At 52.5% G+C, this 20,556-nt stretch overlaps 1 long non-coding RNA gene across 2 annotated transcripts; it reads right to left on the bottom strand.

Moving 5' to 3' along the window:
* Positions 1 to 571: 571 nt before the first annotated feature.
* On the bottom strand, positions 572 to 12,553 carry LOC122239428. 2 transcript variants are annotated; one of them, XR_006218513.1, is made up of 3 exons: positions 12,287 to 12,553; positions 8,521 to 8,764; positions 572 to 2,183 (listed from the first exon to the last, which is right to left on the bottom strand). It is a non-coding gene; the product is annotated as an uncharacterized LOC122239428 (long non-coding RNA). The 2 variants fall into 2 exon arrangements; XR_006218512.1 differs by lacking the exon at positions 572 to 2,183 and adding an exon at positions 6,120 to 6,737.
* Between the last annotated feature and the right edge of the window lie 8,003 nt (positions 12,554 to 20,556).

Raw genomic sequence — 20,556 nt, 5'->3', positions numbered from 1 at the left:
CCTCAAAGGCCGCCCGGCTCGCTCGGCTCCGCTCGCTCGGCGCTGTCAGAGAAGGGGCCGGCCCTGCGCGCCGGGAGGGAGCTTTTAAAGCGACACACACGCCGCCCAGCGCCGAGCGCAGAGCGCGCGAGCCGGGGGGTCTCAGCACCCGGGTGACCGCCGGGGTCCTGCGCTGTCCGGGCTGAGGCGGACTAGCCCGGCGGGACTCTGCCCGACCTCGGGGCGCGGAGGGGCAGCGGGCTGGGGACTTAGCTCTTCCCGCCTTTCCAGGCAACCCTGTTGCCCCTTCCCCCACTGCGGTGCACCCCAAGCGTCTCTTTTGGCTAAAGTTTCCCGCATCCAGACCCTCCCCTTTCTCCTTATCATATCTCAGCCTGCCCCAGAGCTTGCGTTGAGGCAGATTAATTCAGAAAATAGAATACGGACAACCTTTACCGAGCGCCTACTGTGTGCCAAGCTCTGGGCTAGGCACAGTTGGGAGCTGGAGGCTCCGGTGCCCGGGTAGGCGTTAGACACTGATCATTTCTTCGGTTACTCATCCATTTACTCAACATTTATTCAGCGCTTTCTGGGTGCCAGCCCCCATGCTAGACTCTGGGGTCTCAGGAAGGAAAGGCAGCATTTTAGGAAGCTCACAGCTCCTGGGGGCAGTGGGGGCACTCCTGAGTAAGCTGAGAGGTGGTAAATGCAGGACAAATGCAAGTTCTAGAGGAAACGGTAAAGGAGTGGGGAGGGCGGGGAGCAAGCCAGGTCAGGGGCTGGCAGGCTCCCTCGGGAGGCAACCTCTGAGCTGCATGGTGAGGGAGAAGTAGGAGTTACCCCGGTGACTGTCAGTGTGGAGGAGGTAGGGATGAGCGCTCTGGCAGGGAGGAGGGTTAGAGCCGAGGCTCAGAGGCAGAAGTGAAGAGAGGGGATTTGACGCCCTGGGCCCTTTAGCGATGACCTGTTTGACAGCTCTGTGGACAGTGGATTAGAGGAAGACCAGATCCTGGAGAGACTTGGAAGCCACAGTTGGGCGCTTGGATTTTCTCCTGGGGCAGAGGGGAGGGTGATATCAGGGAGGAACCTGGTCCTGCTTGCCTTGAGAAGCAGGCAAGGCCTCCTCCTGAGAGGAGACCGACTGTGGCCTTGTGGATGGGGGAGCTGAGGGCTAGGCCACAGGGAGGGGACCAGTTAGGAGGCTGTTGCATGAATCCAGCCGAGAGAGGAGGGGCCTGAGCGGGAGCAGAGACGGAGAGGAGGGGATGCTTTGAAAAAAAATTTAGGAGACTAGAACAGGGCTTAGAGACTGGCTGGACTTTGAGAGGGAGGGAGTCCACGATGCCTCTTACAGCTTGTGGCTTATAGCTGGGGAGGCCGGGTAGATGCTTGTGCTGCCAGTTTTGTCGGAGCACAGAGAGGAAGAACGCATCTGGGGTGAAGATGAAAAGTCCAGTTTGGGACAGGTGGAGACATCCTGAAGACAGTTGAGTATATGGATCTATGTCTGGCCTTGAGGGTTGTTTTTTTGTTTAACTGAATCATTATTTGAGGGGATGAGATTAAGCAGGAAGATTGTGTAGACTAGTACTAAAAGCAGTAGGTCCAGGCTGGAGCTTTGGGAAAGAGTCCCTGGAACAGGGACAGTCAGGGAGGTAGGAGGAGAATGAGAGTAGGGTGTCGTGCAGGCCTGGAAGGGCAGGGTTTGGAGGAAGGCATGGTCGGCCATGTCACAGGCTGTGGAGAGCTGCCGGGAGGGAAGGAATGGAAAGTACCCACTGGCCTTGGGACTTAGGAGGCCACTGGTGATGTGGCAGGGGAAGGTTTTGGGGGTGGGGAGGGAGGAGATGGAAGGTGGTAGGAGCCATATGGTTGGGCACTGGGTGCTGACTGGTTTAGTGAGGAATAGAAGTGAGTCTAGGTGACACTGACAAAAGTTCAGATGGCAGGGAAGTAGAGATCTTGAGCTAGAGGTGGAGGAATGATCAAGAGAGATGGGGCTGGATGGTTGTTTTGAGGCTGGCCCCACAGGGAGACCGAATTCCAGGGGCAGCGAGGTGTTAAGGGTGCCAATGGTTTCACTTGTGCTCCAAGCTCTCTCAGAGGTGTGTGCACAGGGGTCTTCTGCAAGATTCTGGGTCTTCCAGAAGCGGTGAGGGTGGGAGTCCAGCTGCCTGGGGCGGGGGAGATATCCTCCTGGGGACCTGGGGAAACGAGAGGCCCCAGCAATTATCACTTAAAAAATTGTGGTAAAATACACATGAAATTTACCATCTTAGCCATGTTTAAGCGTGCAGTTCAGTGACACTAAGTGCCTTCACATTGTCGTGCAATGACCACCACCATCCATCTGCAGAACTCTTTTCATCTTGAAAACCTGAAACTCTGAATGCAGTAAACAATAACTACCATTCTATTTTCTGTGCCTACGAATGTGACCGCTCTAGGTACCTCCTAGAACTGGAATCATATAGTCTCGCCGACCATTTGCACAGAAGCTATGATGCTAAGACTAGCCGAGATCAAAAATGGGCTGAGCCTGAGGAAAGAGAACAAGTTTCTCTAGCCTGAGGTCCATGGAACCATCTGCCCATGTCCGGAATGGGGGAGATGTGTTTGAACTGACAGTGTTAGGAGACAGAGAGCTTGGTTTCAGAGGGTAAGATGTGACTGCTTAATACCTAATTGATCTTGGGTCTCATTAATAGAAGTGAGTTGTGTAGAAAAAGGGAGGTGACATTTCTTCTGTCACCTGTGGGGATCAAATATCTAGGACCCCAGTCCACTGGGTGGATCCCTAGGAGGGCAGCCAGGATGGAGGAGAGGAGGGGACTGGTGTAAATGTCCTGTGAAGAAGGGGTGGGCTGGTCAGAGCAGGCTTAAGAAGAGAATTCTCAGAAGATTATAAATCTGATTATAAATCTCCAAAGGGCTGTCACAGGTGAGAGGGAATAACTAGGTTCTGGGCGGTGCTCGGGCTTGCCTTCCTTAGAGTTTGGAGATTAACTCATTCTCTCTTCCCCTCAACCTCCCTGGCCGCCTATCCAGATGTCCCAGCCTTCAGATTTCTGCTTAGATCCATATCCCATCCCCCTGCCATCTCCAGACAGCCTTCCCTAGTCCTTAGTTGGCAAAGAAAAACAGAAGCACTCTTTTGGCCCTTAGCCAAATGTTTCCCAGGATGTTCATTTAATGTGCTGGCTGTGTGACCTTGGGCAAGTCACTTAACCTCTCTGAGCGAGGATAAGGAGCCCATAAACATTTTTATTTTTCCCTATGTTGGCTGCCTTGCCAAAAAGGAAAAAAAAAAAAAAAGTTGTCTTCTAATGTCTCTTTGACTCAGAAAAATAGGGATGATAATGGTACCTACTTTCCAGGGTCATTGTGAGCTTGGAATAAAACAATGCCTGTGGAAGTGCTTGGCCCAATGCCTGGCACCTGGTAGGTGCTCCATGGATGGTAGCTGCCATCAGTTCTTCTTAACGGCTTTGTGTCTACAAGCCTTATTTCTTCGGGAGGCTGTGACCTCCCCCAAGATGGTGTCTGTGTCGTGCCCGCCCCCGTCTCTCACGTGGACCCGTGTAGTGGACCGTGACGGCGACATTTACCTCTTCAGCCCGTTTTCCATCATCCCACTTCTGACATCCCCTTCCTTTGGGAAACTCCCCCGTGTTGTCACATAGACCTGGTGGGTTGTCCGTGGCAGAGCCCGCTACTCCCACTTATCCTACCCCATTGCCAGCAGGTGGGCTGCAGGTGTCAGAGAGCCTCATCCTCTAGCACCAGGGATTGGCCCAAGGGGTGGGCACACTACCCAAGCGGAACCAATCAGACTCGTTCCCGGAGATTGATATGTAGATGCAGGGGGGAGGGAAGCCTTCTTCCTACCAGGATGCAAAGTTTGCTGACAGCCAACTCTCCCACTAACTGGAGGAGCCAAGCCAGGCAACAGAGGGGAGAGGAGTTTAGAGAGCACGCTGGTGGCACTGAGTCCCAGTCTTGGCTTTTATGGCCTGGCAGCCTTTCTTTCAGTCCTGGGAGCTGCAACTACATCCTATCCATCTCTAAGAGCCAATAAATCCCTTTATTGTTCCAACTGGTTTCGTTGGGTTTGTGTCTCACACAACCAGTAGGAGTCTGACAAAACACACTCAGGGAATGCTGACGGATGACTGAGTGATTGGATTCCCGGATAGGGTGGGATGTCAGAGATCCTGCAACCCGAGGGTTGGGAACCGCTGCCGTGTGGCCATGGAAGGGGAGAGTGGGTACTGGAAGGTTTTGCATCAGGCAGACTTGGGTTTCAATTCCAGCTCTGCCATTTACTAGCGGTGTGATCTTGGGGAAGTTACTTACCCTCTCTGAACTTGAGGTTCCTTACCTGCAAAATGGTCAAAGTCATAGAGACTGCATAGGGTTGCCTTGGGGATGGAATGAGATAAGAACAGGAAGCACCAAGCATTGTGCCCCAGGTGGGGGCATGGGAGGCAAGAGCTAGAAAAATGGTAGCTGTTTTTATTAGCCCGCAATCCATTGTGACTGATAGCATAGGACTGAGACTGGCATGCAGGTCAGGAGGAAACCAGGATTCAGTCTGCAGGCTGAATTCTCAAAAAGAGTGGGTCCTGGCACCAGGGAGGCAGAGCCAGAGCCAGAGAGAGCACGTTCAGAGAAAATAGATAATAGAGAAGCTCTCACTTTGGCAGTGGAGTTGGAAGGCCCACATGCTGGCTTTTCTGTTAATCACGTGACTTGCTAAATCTTCCCAAGCCTCAGTTTCCCTTCTTTCTTGGTAGATATCAAGATACCAAGTATCTTGGTAGTTATCTTGAGGGCTAACGCCATGTAACATGTTCAGCACAGGGCTTAGTAAGTGTTCATAAATATTGTTGTCAATATTTGCAGCCTAGGGAAATTTCTGAACACAAAGGTGGGATCGATGGATAATATTATAGGCAAACTTCCCATGAGAAAATCCCCAGGTAAAGGAGTGCCTATATCTGATCTCCTAGGAAAGGCCATTTCGGAATGAGGAGGTGACGACATGTGTTTTTCTGCGGCTGGACAGCGGTGGGGCTCCTATCGAGGAAGCCATGTCTGGGGACATTTCTGTCACCTTCCTGCTCGCTGTAATCTCCCCAGCCAAGGCAAGGTTTTCCAAAGATTTTTGTACACTGGTTGCCTCTTCTTCCTCACTTCCGATCATTCCTTAAACTTCACAGCCTGGTTTCAGCTGTCATTGCATTGTTGAAATCACCCTCACTGAGCAAGACCTTGTGCTTGCTAAGACCAGCAGACCCTCTTTGTCCCCTGTCCAAGGTGATCGTTTTGTGGTCCCGACCCTGATAACTGGGGCACCCTCTACTCTATAGCATCATAGCTCATTTTCTCCTGGTTCTCTTCCTACCTCTCTGAGTGCTGCTTCTGAGTTGGCTTCAAGGATTCTTCTTCCTCTGATCCTTGGGATGTTGGTGATCCGTGGGGATTCTCACTAGGACTCTCTTCTCACTCTGTACACTTTCCCCCAGGGCAGTCTTCCACACTCCCTAAAGGTTCTTGACTTCCAATTTGCTATTTCCAGAAGAGACTATTCCAAAACTTCAGACCGTATTGCCACCTGCCTGCTAGACATTTCCATGAGGATGTCATGCAGGCACCTTAACTCAGTGTGCCCAAGCCAGAACCCATTGTCTTTCCCACCCCCAAATGTATCCCCTCTTATCTCCCCCATCTCGGACGACGACGCCACCCTCCAGCCTTCCACATAAGCTGGAAACTTGTGATCATCTTAGACTCTTGCTTTCCCATATCCAACTGGGCACTAAGTGCTGTTCATTCCACCCTCTTAAAATTGTGTAGACAGGTTTCTTCTCTCTACTGATGACCAGGCCCTGTCTTGGACCCACTGGCCCCTGCATTAGCTGATGGCCAACTAATGGATCTGCCAACCTTCAGATTTATTCTGTGGAGTCCACTGTTGCTGGAATCAGCCCCCCCCCTTTTTTTTTAATGTTTGTTTATTTTTGCGAGAGAGAGACAGAGCACAAGCAGGGGAGGGGCAGAGAGAGAGGGAGACACAGAATCCGAAGCAGGCTCCAGGCTCTGAGCTGTCAGCACAGAGCCTGACGTGGGGGCTCGAACTCACAGATCACGAGATCATGACCTGAGTTGAAGTCGGAAGCTGAACAGACCGAGCCACGCAGGCGCCCCATCTGACATCAGCTTTCTGATCTACCTGTTTATGACCCTCCATGGCTTCCCCATTCCTACAAGGAAAATCCGGTGTCCTTAGTTTGGCATTCTGCTCTTTTCAGGAGCTGGCCGTTGTCTGTCTCCGCAACTTCCTCTCTGTGGCCTCTTGCTCCCATCGCTTCTGCCAGGAGGAGCTACTCGCAGCTCTTCAACACACTAGCCAATACACCTGCTCTCCTCTTTGGGTGGAATGCCTGCCTTCTTCTTCTCCTGGAGACCAACCGCCGGAACCTCCTGACATATTCTCGCCGTGCGTGAGGTCCCGCCTCTGCACCACCACAGAGCCCTTGTCCACTGCACGTGCGGCACTTGCCACACTACACTGTCACTGTGAGTCCGACCCTCCCCCACCGGACCATGAGCTGCTGGAGAGCAGATACCTCCGTGTCCTCGATGTCCAGCAGAGTCTGCTGTAGTGACTTCTCAAGCCATGTTTCGTGAATATGGAATCTCTACAATGCTTATTTGTCTTATATCTTTATGAAACAAAATAGCTTTAAGGTGACCTGGGATGGAAAAAAGAAAGAAAGCACGTAACTCAGCACCCCCGCCCCCAGGCCCCAGTGCACATTACGAGGCTTCACACCCCTCCCTCCCCTGAACCTTTGACACCCAGACCCCGCTAACAGCATTAGTCTGCCAACAGCATGAGCAAGCTGTGTTGTTATCATCCCCTCCTGTCTTCTGGGGAGTCTTATGTTATCCATTACCCCTCACTCTCTGCTCTCCTGTCAGTGAAGTCACCGTCCGCCCCCTGCCCCCCGCCTCTTTCTCCTGGTTTCTGTCCATCAGCATTTAAACCTGCTTTCTAAACTCTTCTGTCTTAAAAGTAAGATCCCACTTCCCTCTCCAAGCACTGGCTCGACTTTCCTCTCTCCGCAGCCAGACTTACCCCAAGAGCTGTCTCTTCCCCAAGATGCCCTGCCTCTTCTTCCCCAGCCCCCGCTGATTCTCCCTCCCTTAGCGATCTGGCACCTGCTTGTACCGTTCGTCTAGTGAAATGCTAAGGTCACCGGTGACCTCCAAGACACCCCACCCCGGGTCCTGATCTGACTTGTCTTCCCACTGCGTTCAGTTAGTTAACCACCTCTTTAGTCAGCCCCCTCTTTGCCCTCAACTTCAGGGGCACCAAGCCTTCCCGGATTTCTGCTGGCTGAGTGTTCACCCCTGGCTCTCAGCTGCCTCCGCCGCTTTCCACCCTGCCCTGTCGGAGCACTGGAGTTGCCCCAGGCTCAGCTTTACGTCCGTCCTGTTCATCCTCAACCTTCATCCTACCCCCCCCCCCCGTCCTGTCCTGCCCCCCCGCCCCCACCCGTCTAGTGGTCGCCGATGCCACCGACAAGGCTCCTCATCCCTGAAACGCATCTCCAGCCCAGATTCTCTCCAGGTTCCAGACTCGTGAGATCCTCTGCCTCCCGGGGAGCTCAGATTCAAAACTAAACCTGGGATATTTCTGACACAAGCCCCCCGCCCCCACCCCTGCTCAACCCCGATCCCATATCTCTGCGGCTCTCACAGAAACTCTGGAATTTTTTGTACCTTCCTGTCTCCACCCCCCACATCAAATCCACCTCTGCTCATTCTGCCTCCTGCATATTTCCCCTGTCTCCATTCTCTGCTGCCACCCCCTTTGTCTGAGACACCATCATCTCTCCACCAGACAATGAAATCCACCCCCTACCACGTGCTCACTGGTCCTTTCAAGGCATTAGCCCCATAGTGCCAAAAGGATCGCAAAACACTGAGTCGGATAGATCCTTCCCCTGCTTAAAATCGTCACGTGTTTCTCATCTCCCTGAAATCCCAAGTTTGTAGGGCGCCCATGAGCCCCTGGGTGGTCTGGACCCTGCAGCTCTCTCAGCTACTCTCCCTGCTTCCTGTTACTCCCGCACATCAGCCACACTGACCTTCGTTCAGCACCCTGGATGCACATGTTACGTGTCTTGCCTCTAGACTGTGGCACATGCTGTTCCCTCTGCCCCAGGGGCACTCTTCCTCCGTCTTCATGCAGCTAACTTCCATTCATCCTTCAGATCCTGGCTTCAATTTCAGTCCTTCCCAGGACTCTCCCCCAGACTATGCCCCCAGTTATTTGTAATAATGTGATGTCTGCATTCCCCGTGAGACTGCACGTACATCCCTTTGACGGCCTACAATGCAAGTGCTCAGCAGATACTGACAGACAACGGAGGAAGTTCAGAGTAGTTAAGCAACTTGCCGGAGGTCACACAGCCTCTGCCACGGGACCTCACAACACACAGATTCCTTCGATCAAAACAGTGGTCTCACCTTGTCCTCGCTGCCCGATCATTGGCAGAGCCTCGAGCCTCCACGGCAGAGGCTACGCTGTGCCCCGGTGCTCCCAATCGGTGTCTGGCCCGTGCCGAGGATGGCTGACTCCCTGCTGATGCGCCTTCGAGTTTTTTCCCAGCCCTGCCTTCCTACCCGGCGCCAGTTTCCTTCTACAGCGCCGCTATGGGTTGAGCCTTCTTTTCATTTTCATCCTGAGTTAACTCTTCAAGAGAAACTTTTACTAAAAAAAGGAAAAAAAAAAGATAAATGAGTGAATAGTAATTGGGAGAAGCAAAAACGAAGTAAGACCCAAAATATAAAACACAAGAGCCTAGAAATGGTTGAGACAAAGAGGTTCGGCTCCGTGTAGTCTGTGTGGGCTGAGGTCTTACGGATCACTGTCCTTTTGGTCCTCGGGCCAGTACTCCCACCCCTTTCCTGTAGTCTGGGCTCAGTCCTGGTTGGGGGGGGGCACTCCCCTGGGCGCAGTCACCACCCCTCTGGCTGACAAATCTGTGGGAAACACTTCTAAGGGGGTTGGGGTCTCTCATGATGGGGTAACAGAGGCCCAGAAGGAGTTAGGGGGAGTGGAGAGTGGGCTTCTGTGTTCGTTCCACAGGCCCAGATTACACCTGTGTTGGCCGAGCCCGTCTGTACACCCCACCCCACCCCCTCAGGGGCTGGCACTGGACGACTTGGGGGTAAGGGTGGTGGGAGCCAAACTGCCAGAGTCAAGCTGGCAAGGCTGAGCCTGAACGCAGGAGGAAGGGAGGGGCCGACGGGGCCGGGGCAGGACAGAACAGCAGGTTCTTGTCAAACACACAATTTAATTCTGAGGCTGTATCCCCCGTGCCTGAGAGATTTTCGGCTTGCAATAGTGTCATTTACAGATGGATTTGCAGCGGCGAATTACAAGTTTGTAAGCAACAGCTTCTCTGACGCCTCGAAGAAAAAAAAAGCCTTATCCCTTTGCAAATTATAAATTCATAACTAACAGTGTTATCCAACTGAATGCAAAACAAATTCATTACCAGCTACATTATTCCACTGAATACCAAGTGAATGAACCGCACAGGGTTTTGTGCGGATTAGGGACACGGCAGGAGATGGGGCCAAAACAGCCCTCCCCCAGTTCCTCTTTTTTTGTGTCCCTTCAGGCCCACCTCAAGCTAACCCCAAATGGAGGCAGAACCGGCTGGATGAAAGGAGGCTGGAGGCTACGGTGGTGATGGTGATCTTCCAAAACACAGCCACCCTGCTGGTACGTGTGTGCATCTTTTGTGTGATTATTGAAATTGTCGTATGTGTTATCTTAAGATATCATGCTGTGAATGCCTAAGTCCTTGTGAGTTGCGGGACACCCCCTGTAAAAGGGGGTCATTCATGTTAACCACACAGGAAGATGTGGGTCCTCTGAGCAGATATCAGACTGAGAAACAGACCTAAGTTTAGACACAGGATTGGGAATTCCTTGTATCTTCCCAGAATGTTACTCTCGGGACCAGGTTCCAAGGTACTGAACATCTGGATGGATGGTCCTGGGTGGGGGGGGGGGGCGCATCAAGACTGTGCCCACAATGTGCAGGCACTTTGGGGGGTCTGTGGTGGGGGGTGTGGGCCATTCTTTTAAACTCAGGTGATCTGGTTCCGGACTCTCTGGTGTATTCCCAATGTGTGGTTCCTGAAATTTACATTTTTTTTCATTAATGTTTATTTTAGAAAATCAGAAAATACAAATAAACAAAACTAAATCATGCAGGTACTATCCCATCATATACCCCACCAGAAACAACCACGTGGGGTGGATCAGACCTGAAATTGGGCCCCTTCTCCAAGTCCATTCTGAATGAATGGAAAACTTGGAAGCTGACGACATATTTGATGTGGGAGAGAAGAGGAAATAGCCCATATGCAGCTATGCAAGCAGAGGCCAGGGACCCCCCCCCCCCCCGCAAAGGTCTTCTATCCCGCCCCCAAATGGCCAGGGAATTTTCCTGGTACACATGTCCCATCTCCTCCAGGCCAACTGCCCTATCTCTCTCCCTTCTCTGATCACTGTGTGTTTCTCTGCTATCCTCCTTAGGAGCCAAATGACTTCCTCTCCTTGTCTCATGCTGAGTGGTTTGCGACCATCATCTGATTAAACAGTTGACCAAGCTATTTTTTTTTTCTAAACAAAGACAGTTTCCTGTCCAAGAAGAATTTGGTGCCAACTGTGAAGATAAGCTATTTTCACTCTGTTTCATGAACACGTTTATATTTTTCAGAACTGGGGGGCTATTCTACAAATGCTGATATCAAACCTGCTTTTGTTCACGAACAATGCAGAGTTAGCATATTTTTACGTCCTGAGATAAATCTATATTTTCTGTTTTAATGGCTGCATATTAATCCATGCGATTTTTTAAAAGCCATCTCTTTTTTTCTTTTTACATTTAGACTGTTTCCAGTTTTTGCTATTATAACACCCACACATCATCCTTGCACATTGATCTAATTATTTCCTTAGGTTGGGTTCTTAGAAGTAAAATTTCTGAGAATGCACTTTCCAAGGGCTTTTGTCATGTCACTGAACGACTCTTCAGAAAGTTTGTGCTGATTTCTACTCTCTGCAGCCGCTCATATTATGGCCCCCTTACTGTTAGTGTTATAGCTATGCCTCAGTCATGCCCTGAGGTGCTACAGAAAGAGCCCCCATGCCCTACTTTGGTGACAACAATGGCAACCAGTGAGCAATTAGACCCAGGGAGCAAGAATGAGGGGCCATGTGACGTAGCTGCCCCTCCCTATATGGATTCTTCCATGGCCACCATGGAAGGATTTGAAATTGACTGACTGATCGAACCACTGATCATATGAAGGAAAACGTTACATCCCTCCAAATGGTGGTGATGATCACGAGTCCAGCCTAGTGCTGGTAATGATAAGCGGTCATGCAGTGAAGACATGGGTGGTGACAGATAACAGTGGAGGTGAGAGGGGGTGCGGCATTGTGAGGAGATGGTGTGGGGGCATGGGGGAGCACTGACAGTGAGAAGGCAATCACGGTGGTGGCGATGGTGGCCGTGGTGATGCTGGTGGCAGGGAAGGGAGTCCAATGGTGGTGGCGGTGGTGGCCGTGGTAGAGGAGGGTTAGTGACGTCCCTGCAGTGATGTGGGGTGTTGTGGAAATGGTACAAGTGATGATAAAAATGTAATATGGGAATACACAGACATCATAGGAGGGAGAGGTTGTCTCAGGCTTGGGGAACAGTGTGATTAAAAGAAGCAACCTGAGTCTAGCGCCAAGAAAAGGGAGGAGATCTACTGGCCGACAGGATGGTTGGGGAGAAATTTCATGGCGGTGGGTGCTGGGAAGGGTCTTGAAAGTGGCAAGAGAAATTTGGGCTCCCGGAGGGCAGCCGAGAGACTTTGGGGATCGTGGGAGGAAGACGGGCCAGAGTTGACTTGTGTGCAGAACAGAGGTGGAGAGGAGGAGCTGAGCTGTCGGCCCCACTGCTGACCTCTGAGGGGAGCAGTAGGTGCACTGGGCCCTCTCGAGTGCCGGCGAGCATCCACGGTCTGTTGGAGCATGCGGGAAGAAGGGCTAAAGGGTCTGTGGCACCAACCCTGACCCCTGCCACTCCTGTGTCAGCCCCAACCAGCGATCCCCACTCTCACCTTTGGCCGAGGGGGAGAAATGTCTGGAACAGTGGTCTGGCTCCCCCTCTCTTCTCCCACAGCGGCCCCCACCACCACCTGGGTCTGATAGATGAGCATTTACCTGGTAGCGTTGCCTGGGAAGAGCCCTTTCTCACTTCTCCGGGGGTAGCATGGAGCCTGCTTTGGCACGTGTGCAAAGATGCGGGATTCTTTCTTTCTGGGCAAGGATGCCTGAAAATGTTCAGGGATACAGAAGGCTTGTGTCTGAGCAGCCAACATGCTGGGTATCAAGGGGTTAATCCATCCCTGAGGATGGGGCACAATCTCTCCCCTCACCCTGCATGTTGTCCTCCTCACTCTGACACGGAAGCCACCGGAGCCAAGCGGGTGCTCTCTTTGGGAGAGGGAGAAACACTTTTTCCCTCCCATTTTAATGATACTGGTGACCTCACAAGGTTTCCATGGTGACAAGACCAAGGAGCCAGGGGGACGTGGTGAATTAGGCCAGACAAACCCACCCCGTAGAATCTTCTTCCTGATACCGGGCTTCGGAAGTGGACTCTAATCTATGAGCTTGCAGAAGAAGGAAGGGTGGGGAGTGGGGCACAAAGGCAAAGCTTGCAAAAGAACTCTGTGCCCTCCTTCCCTTTCTGTGCTCCACCCTTTGTCCTCTGCCTAAAAAGGTCCCTTCCTGGAGGGCATGGTGCTGAGTGTGGCCTCTCACAGCCAGACCTGGACGGTTACCGAGCACTGATAGGAGGGCAGTTCTGATCCCCAGTGTAGGAAGCATTAACAGGGTAATTCTAGGCACCAAGGTAGATGAGGTGACTGAGGGAAGTGGGAAACAGAGCAGAGAAGTAGGTTTGCAAGGGGAGGAGATTAGCATCTGGTGAAGAATTGGGGGCTGCTGCCTAAAGCTCAGTTTTCTTTTCTTTTTTTTTTTTAAATTTTTTAATGTTTATGTATCTTTGAGAGGGAGAGAGACAGAGCTCCATCAGGGAAGGGGCAGAGAGAGAGGGAGACACAGAATCTGAAGCAGGCTCCAGGCTCTAGCTGACAGCACAGAGCCTGATGCAGGGCACGAACCCACGAACCATGAGATCATGACCTGAGCCGAAGTCAGATGCTTAACTGACTGAGCCACCCAAGGCACCCCTAAAGCTCAGTTTTCTAAGGAGCAGACAGGGGCCAGTGCCTTAGAATACAGCCTGTGGATGTGGAATCCAAGTGATCCAGGTGTAAATAACCCCTATGCCCTTTGGTTGTGGATTTCATGGGACATCACAGTTAAAGCACCTAGCAGGTGCTTGATATATATTTGTTTCCTCTCGGCTGCCCTTTCCCTCCTCCCAACCATGGGGCCACCACAGCTTCCTGAGGGGTTTGAAGCACCACATTGCCTCGCATTAATTTCTTGTTTTCAAGCACTGAATAATTCAGTCTTTACCTGGTACAGTGACTAAAATGCCCCTATCTGTTGTCCTAGTGCCGAAAATTTCCCCACGGAAGCTCCACTGCTTTGCACCGAACCTCCCTGTAAATGGCAACATCTCATCTGAGAGGAGACTGTCCTATCCTTGGACCCTGGACAGGGGCAGTAGTGCTGAGGGATGGGGACAGTGGTCTTTTTAAAAGTGTAGATGGAGTCTGTAAGCGAGGGCAAAAGAGAAAGAGAAAGCAGGCAAGAGAGTTTGCTGCCCTGAAATGTTGGCCAGTAGTCACGCCTTTGGCTGTGGGATTTCTCCGAGGGCGAGTGATGGAAAAACGCAGAGATTACCTAACATCCGAGAGGAGCCACACAGGGATATCATGCCATACTCGCACCACGGAAAATGGAAGAGCAAACCACAAGCTTTACTTTCTGAGACTAGGTCCTAGAAGCCAGATGGCCTGTGCCAGATACACCAGCAGTTCTGCTGGGTGCCTCCAGGGGAGTCATGCTACCTCAAGCAAGACAGGGCCCAGTTGCTAGGAGTCTGGAGGCAGAGAGCTGGGGAGTGGGCCCCTTGGCATCAGAGTGGAGCTTGGAGGTTGGTTGGGTATGTCTCTTTGCCTTGACAGGTTCTCTCGGAAAGGCAGCTTTAATGAATCCTGAAGCACAATTTGCAATCAGCCCATCAAATGTTCAGAAACACTCTTTTAGCTAGAATCTCACTTGCTGGGAGTCTGTGGCCTGTAGTGGGTATAGATTCTACATCAGTGTCTGCAGCCCTCTACCCCGTATCCGGTGCAGCCTGGATCCCCCGGTGGGCGAGTCCTGCCCCTCGGTGAGTCCAGGTTCACCGAACCATTGGGAACTACCTGGGTCTCACTGTGCCGAGCTGCCGTCTGCCAGGGCCGCGGAATCGGGCCCAAAGGCCTGGGGTCTTCTGCTAACAGGGCAGCTTCCGGCCCAAGCCCACCAGTTGCGAGCCCTGGCGGATGCTCCGGGACACCCTCCTCTGCCTCCTTTCTCTGCTCTCTCCATCTCCGCCCTGTGTCCCATCTCCCTTTGTCCCAGCCAGGTCCCTGGTGCTTGGAGCTTATTCTTGAACTTTGAGTGCCCTTGGGCTGATTTATCGCTCCATTTGCTCACGCTCAAGGAATCACTGAAGAATTCGTGAGGTGGGGGGGGGGGGGGCAGGGCAGTGGGGGGAGGGTGTTGCGTGGGTGAAATAGGTGAAGGGGATTAAGAGTACACTTGTCTTGATTAACACTGAGTAATATGTAGAACCGTTGAATGGCTGTATGATACACGTGAAGTGAAGATAACACTGCATGTTAACTGCACAAGAATTGAAAAACAAAAACAAAACCCAAAACCTCATGTTGGGGAATTTGTTTTCTTTTCCCTTTTCCATTTTCTAATTGGATTTTGCTAGCGTATTTATTGATACTGGCCATCTTCCTGACCTCTTTCCTAGTCTCTTACTGGTTTTTCAGTCTATCCTCTGGAGCGTTCTGGATAAACAATCATATCATGAACAAATAATGATAGCAGTTTCTCCTTCCTGAATGTTATGCTTCTTTTTATTTGTATTTTTTTTATTTGTATTTTTAACGTACTCTTGCGTTGGCTAGAACTTCTAGAACGATGCAAACTAATTGTGGCAGCAGCAGGCATTCTTGTGCCACTCCGGCTTAAATATGAATACCTCTCGCTGGTGTTTTATTGCCAAGAATGTTGTTGACGTTAGGTTGAGGACAGATGTTTTTCATCATGTCAGGGAAATGTTCTTTTGTTTTTATTTCACGAAAGAGTTTTCACAGGATGGACGTTCAGCTCTGTCAAATGTGTTTGGGGTTTTTGTTAAGATCGTCAGGTAACTTTTCCCTTTCTGGTAAGTGACATGATTAATTACATGGACTGATTTCCTGATATGTGATCATTTTCACCCCGCTGCATTTCTACCATGGCTATCTGTGGAATAGGGGCGGAGATCTGTTGCCCAAGAGGAGTCTGGGCTGAATAGCAGCTCTATACGCTGCTCTGAGTCCCAGGGCTATGAGCAAGCTTTGCCCCCAACCCCGCCCCCTAATCCAGGACATAATCTCACGCAGGCCCCTGGGATGTCTAGGGGCTTGAGCCACAGCTCTGGAGATCTGGGGTGTCGGCTGATCGCAGAGTGATCTTTGAAAGGCCAGGCAGATCAAATGACTCCCTTCAGTGACTCCCCATTGCCTTCAGCAGAAAATCCAAGCTTCTAGGCACATTGCCCGGGCCTCTTACAACTGGCCTTTGTCCAGCGCCACCCCCCTGCCCGCCATCTTTTCCACCTTCTGCCCTCTAACCGCGTGGAAATCTCGGCAGGTGGCAAACCTGTCACCTTCTGTGCCTCTGGGCCCTCTCACACACTGTTCCCTTTGCGTGGAATGTCCTTCCCCAGGGAGGGCTCATCAGTCCCTGGTCCAGGGAGCCTTCCTGACCCAGCCTGCTGGGTGCCACAGCCAATGAGTTCACTACGTCTTTTGTACTTTCCAGGCAGAAGGTAGTTCTTTATCTCCAGGAGCCCCAGCAAGGGTCCCTCTCCCAGCCCGGCGCCTGCCCTACAACAAGTGTTGCTCTGCCAGCCCCATGTCAGACACACTCTGAACACATCCATGAACACAGTCAAGTGTTCATACTCATGAGTGCACCCTGCTTGAGCCCCCACCCCACCTGTGACCCCCAGGGCTCACTGTCCTCACTCCAACAGCTAAGTGTGTACAGAGGCTCACGGGCGGCTACAGTTCCCTGGAGCCTCTTTTAAAAATGCAGTCGGCCTTGTTTCCTCTTCATAAACAACGACTTAGCACAGCATCAGGCCCCATGGGACAGTGTTCCCCCCAAAGCTGCTGCCATTGGAGACGCTGGAGGGAAGGCCAAGTGGGCCCAGGAGGGACCAGATGACTGGGGATCCATGGGAGGGAGCCAGCAGGAGGGGCTTTGATGGGCTGTGTCCCCCTGGGTTTCCTGCACAGCTCAGATGCCAGCACCTGAGCCGGGCCTCGGCAACAGCTCAGCCTGGTCTTTTCCGTTGGGTCTCAGGCTCTCCCCTGGCCCCCCCGGGGTGTCCTCAGGCCCTCCAGAAGAGGATTCATTTTCAACTCCCTGCCTTCCTCCAGTCACCAGGTGACCTCTGGGAACAAGCTGATGTCAAATGGAAGGGTACTAAGCCTGGGGCGAGGTAGGGGTAGCTCACATCTACCCCTCTCTTTTGTCCCCCTATCTACGCTCCCCCCCCCCCAACCCCAGCAATCCTAAATTACACAACACATCCCTGGATAAGGATCTAATGAGAGATCAAGTGACATGGCCTAAAGGTCATTGGGGTCAGGTGGTGGAGTCAGGCAGACCTGGCTTCAAATTCCAGCTTCACCTCTTGCTAGCTGTGTGATCTTGGGCACATTGCTTAACCTCTCTGAGCCTCAATTTCTTTATCTGTGGAACAATGCCCACCTACAGAGCCGTTGTGAGGATTAAGTGAAATGACTGACTGTAAAGCACTCAGCACCATGTCTGACATATAATAGGAACTCAACTAAGGGCAGCTATTGTTATAAATTACAGGTCGGAGCAGGCTGGGCACAGCTTCACCTCACACAGCCTTGTCCCCCATTGGTGGGTGGAGAAACCGAGACCCAGAGAGAGCAGGACATCAAGCTGCCGAAACACTCAGCCGGGGCTTGTGTCTGTTGAGGAGACTTTCGCCATAATTTCGATCCCAAAGGCCTCGCTGCCTGCAGTCTTGGATCTTGGGCTCTGCCCTACAAACATCCTGGCAGACCTGTTTATTCAATAAACCTTTGCATTGTGCTTGCTAAGTACCCAGCAGAGTTAGAGGCCCTTTATGTATATTAACTTTCTCTTATTATTATCCCCATTTTACAGATGAGGGAACTGACCAGTTCGCACTTGCCCAAGGTCGCCCCGCCCTCCGGTGACACAGCCACCTTCTGTCAGCCGGGACACTCCACCGACCAGGCTCCCACCCTCAGGCGAGCACAGACCAGGCTCTGGAGTGGGATCAGGAAGGGCACCGGGGACATCTGAACCTGTCTTGTCCCACATTCAAAGCTGGGGTGGAGGAGGGATCCTTGGGGGCTTGGGCCTGTGACTGAGCATGATGGGGACATCAGCTTCGCCCTCCAAATGCCCATCACCGGATGCCACATCTCGGGCCACAGCAGGTATTTCCCTGGAGAGAGGACAGTGAAAACTTGGAAGAGGAGAGCTCTTTATTATTCAGAATAACCACACTATTTAATTTACTATTAATAATAGCTCTTGAGTCAACCTTCTCCTGAAGAGAAATGAGAACTGAAAGAATGGCCCTGTCTTCCCTCCCCACTCCCCTCTCCCTCCCCGCCTGCCTCCCTTCCTTAGAATACTGGGAACTCAGTCACGAACGATTGTGTTGTGCCGTTTGGGGGTTTGCAGTGGGAGGACTGAGGCCCAGCGGTGAACCTCTTACTTTCCTCCCTGAACAGCCCTGCTCTGCTGGTCCTCTGTGGGGACCATGGAGGGGTCGTGGGGCCGTGGAAGGGTCGTGGGGCCGTGGAGGCCACCACCCCTCTGCTGTCAGAATTCTGGAGGGAGAGTATGGCTTCTGTCCTCTTAGACTGAGCCAAGGGAAGAGGCCAGGGGGCCGTGTTCCAGCTGAAGCAAAGGCAAATGTGGACCCAGCAATCCTTGTCTTAGCGCTGCTGGGGGCCATATGGGCCATAGGTTGGGATGAGGGATCAGGGCCCCATCCCCTGCCCTCTGCATCCAGTAGGGGCGCAGTGTCAGAAGGAGCACACCTGCAGAGGAGCAGAGCCAGGGAGGAGACCAGAACCCGTGCCAGAGGAGTATGTGACCTGGAGTTCAGAAGACCCAGGGGGACCTGAGAACTGCCTTCAAGGAAGCAGAGGGATTTGTTTTCTCGACTGTAAGTCTCCACTGAGGGCTACTCTGCCAGGTGCTGGGAGTGTATGGCCCCAGTCCCTGTGGGGGTCCCAGAGTGGCAGAGGCGGTGGGCAGGAACATGTTATGTTTATAACTAATGCTGCTGCAGGGAGTGCTTTAGGGACGGGGCCACGTCGTCCTGACGGGAGTTGTAGGAGACAATCAATTGGCCTGATTCGGAGCTAGGGGGTTTGCTGGCTCCCTGAGGCAAGGATGCAAAGACTCCTCTGGAGTTGAGTTTGGCCCTTCGGTGTTTATTCAAGATGGCACCCGGGCTCCTGGGCACCCATTGTCCTTGACTCTGCTTCCTGAATTAGGGCCCCTGTGTGGCCTGGGCGGGGGACGAGTGGCCCACTGGGCTGACCTCCCAGAAGGCAGGGGTTGCGTTTTCCCTTTCTTCTAACTGCCCGACTACCCAGAGCTAGAAGACCATGGTTGCCCATGGGTTGTGGGTTGAAGGTCCCGGGCAGTACAGCAGCATTCTGTCCCCCTTCCTTGAGAGATAGATAGCCGTCAGCTTCCTCTCCTCTCCCGTCCCCCTCTTCACGTGGGCTGAGTCCTAGACATCTTTAGGTGATTGAAGACTGCTTTGTAACACTGCCATGGGGTGGATTCAGACTTGTTGATGTGATACTTGAGCTTTCTTAGTCTGCCAGAGCTGAGTTCCATGTACCTGCACACACACACACACACACACACACACTCCTTAACACGCATACATGCCGGTTCTCATTGTGAGGGCCCCACTCTTTATTCAAGCAGCGGTCTCGGGTGTCTGAATGGATGCTTGAAGACTCCCTCTTTGCAATTAACACGCTGCTGCAGTATTATTAGCCTCTGATAGGCAGGTCTGCCTTTGCCAGAGACTATAAATATGTGGGGCCAATGACTCAGCAAATCTGTTGCTATTTTTCTTGCAGATCCGTGTGGATCTGTCTGTGTACACCATGGCCCCCTCTCCCAGCAGCTCCCATGGCTTGTATCCATGGAAACGCAATCCTCCCAACTACAGTACTCTGGCTGACAAACACCGGAGTCTCCCCAGCCCCCTACCCACTTTGGAGAGGGAACGTGGACCTGGAGAGCTCCCGGTGAGCAAGAGGGTGGCCCTGATGGAGGAGGTGCCACTTTCTCAGTTGCTTTGAAGGTCTAGGCAAGGCTGGCCTCTAACCGCCCCACCCCTGCAACTGGTCTGTGGTCACGGCTCTGTCACCTGTTCAAGGCAAGTGGCCTGGTGAGGGAGCCCTTCCTGAGGCCTGGACCCTCATGGGAGGGAGATTGGCAGGGCAGTTCCTGGGAGCCGTGGGTGGTGTGGCAGGCCTGCTGCCCTCGGCAGTGGTGGGCGGGGGGGGGGGGGACACCAGCCACTGGGAGAGGGAGACTGGGAAGAAGGGGAAGGGGCAGTGGCTATGAGAGGGGGAAGCAGATCATATTTGGTATAAAACCTTGGGGCATGGGGTTCTGTCTCTTGACCTTGACTTGGTCAAGCAAAACCTGTGGGATGGATGAAAGAGCGTGAGCTCTGGAAGTCCTTCCTCCTTCCTTTCCTTCCACAAATATTTACATTTTCTTACTCCGTGCCAGGCCCTGTGCTGGGCATGGGGGTGCAGAGATGAATCGAAACTAGAGCCTTGTCCTTGAGGATTATGGTCGGGGAGGAGCAGACGGACTCAACATCAGATCAGGGAGTTCAGGTGTTCTGCAGGTCAGGAGAGAGCAGCGGGCCACAGCAGAGTGGGCAGAGCCAGCTGCAGGGCCAGGAGAGGCTTCCTCGGGGAGCCGCAGTTCACGGAACATGCCAGGAGGATGAGGCAGGGTGCTTAGGAGGCAGAGTGGGCATCCCACGTAGATGGTAGGGTAGCCCCCGGGAGCTGGTTGGTGAGACACACACAGAGCTCTAACTCTGGCTCCTGTTTGTGGTGTTCCCTTGAAGAGGCAACCTAAGCTTTCTGTCCTGTGAAATGGGAAACCACAGTACCTCCCTC

Source organism: Panthera tigris, chromosome B3 (genome assembly GCF_018350195.1).
Source record: "Panthera tigris isolate Pti1 chromosome B3, P.tigris_Pti1_mat1.1, whole genome shotgun sequence".
NCBI classification, from domain to species: Eukaryota; Metazoa; Chordata; class Mammalia; order Carnivora; family Felidae; genus Panthera; species Panthera tigris.
The sequence above is the reverse complement of the archived record's forward strand: the minus strand, read 5'-3'. Positions and strand labels throughout refer to the sequence as shown.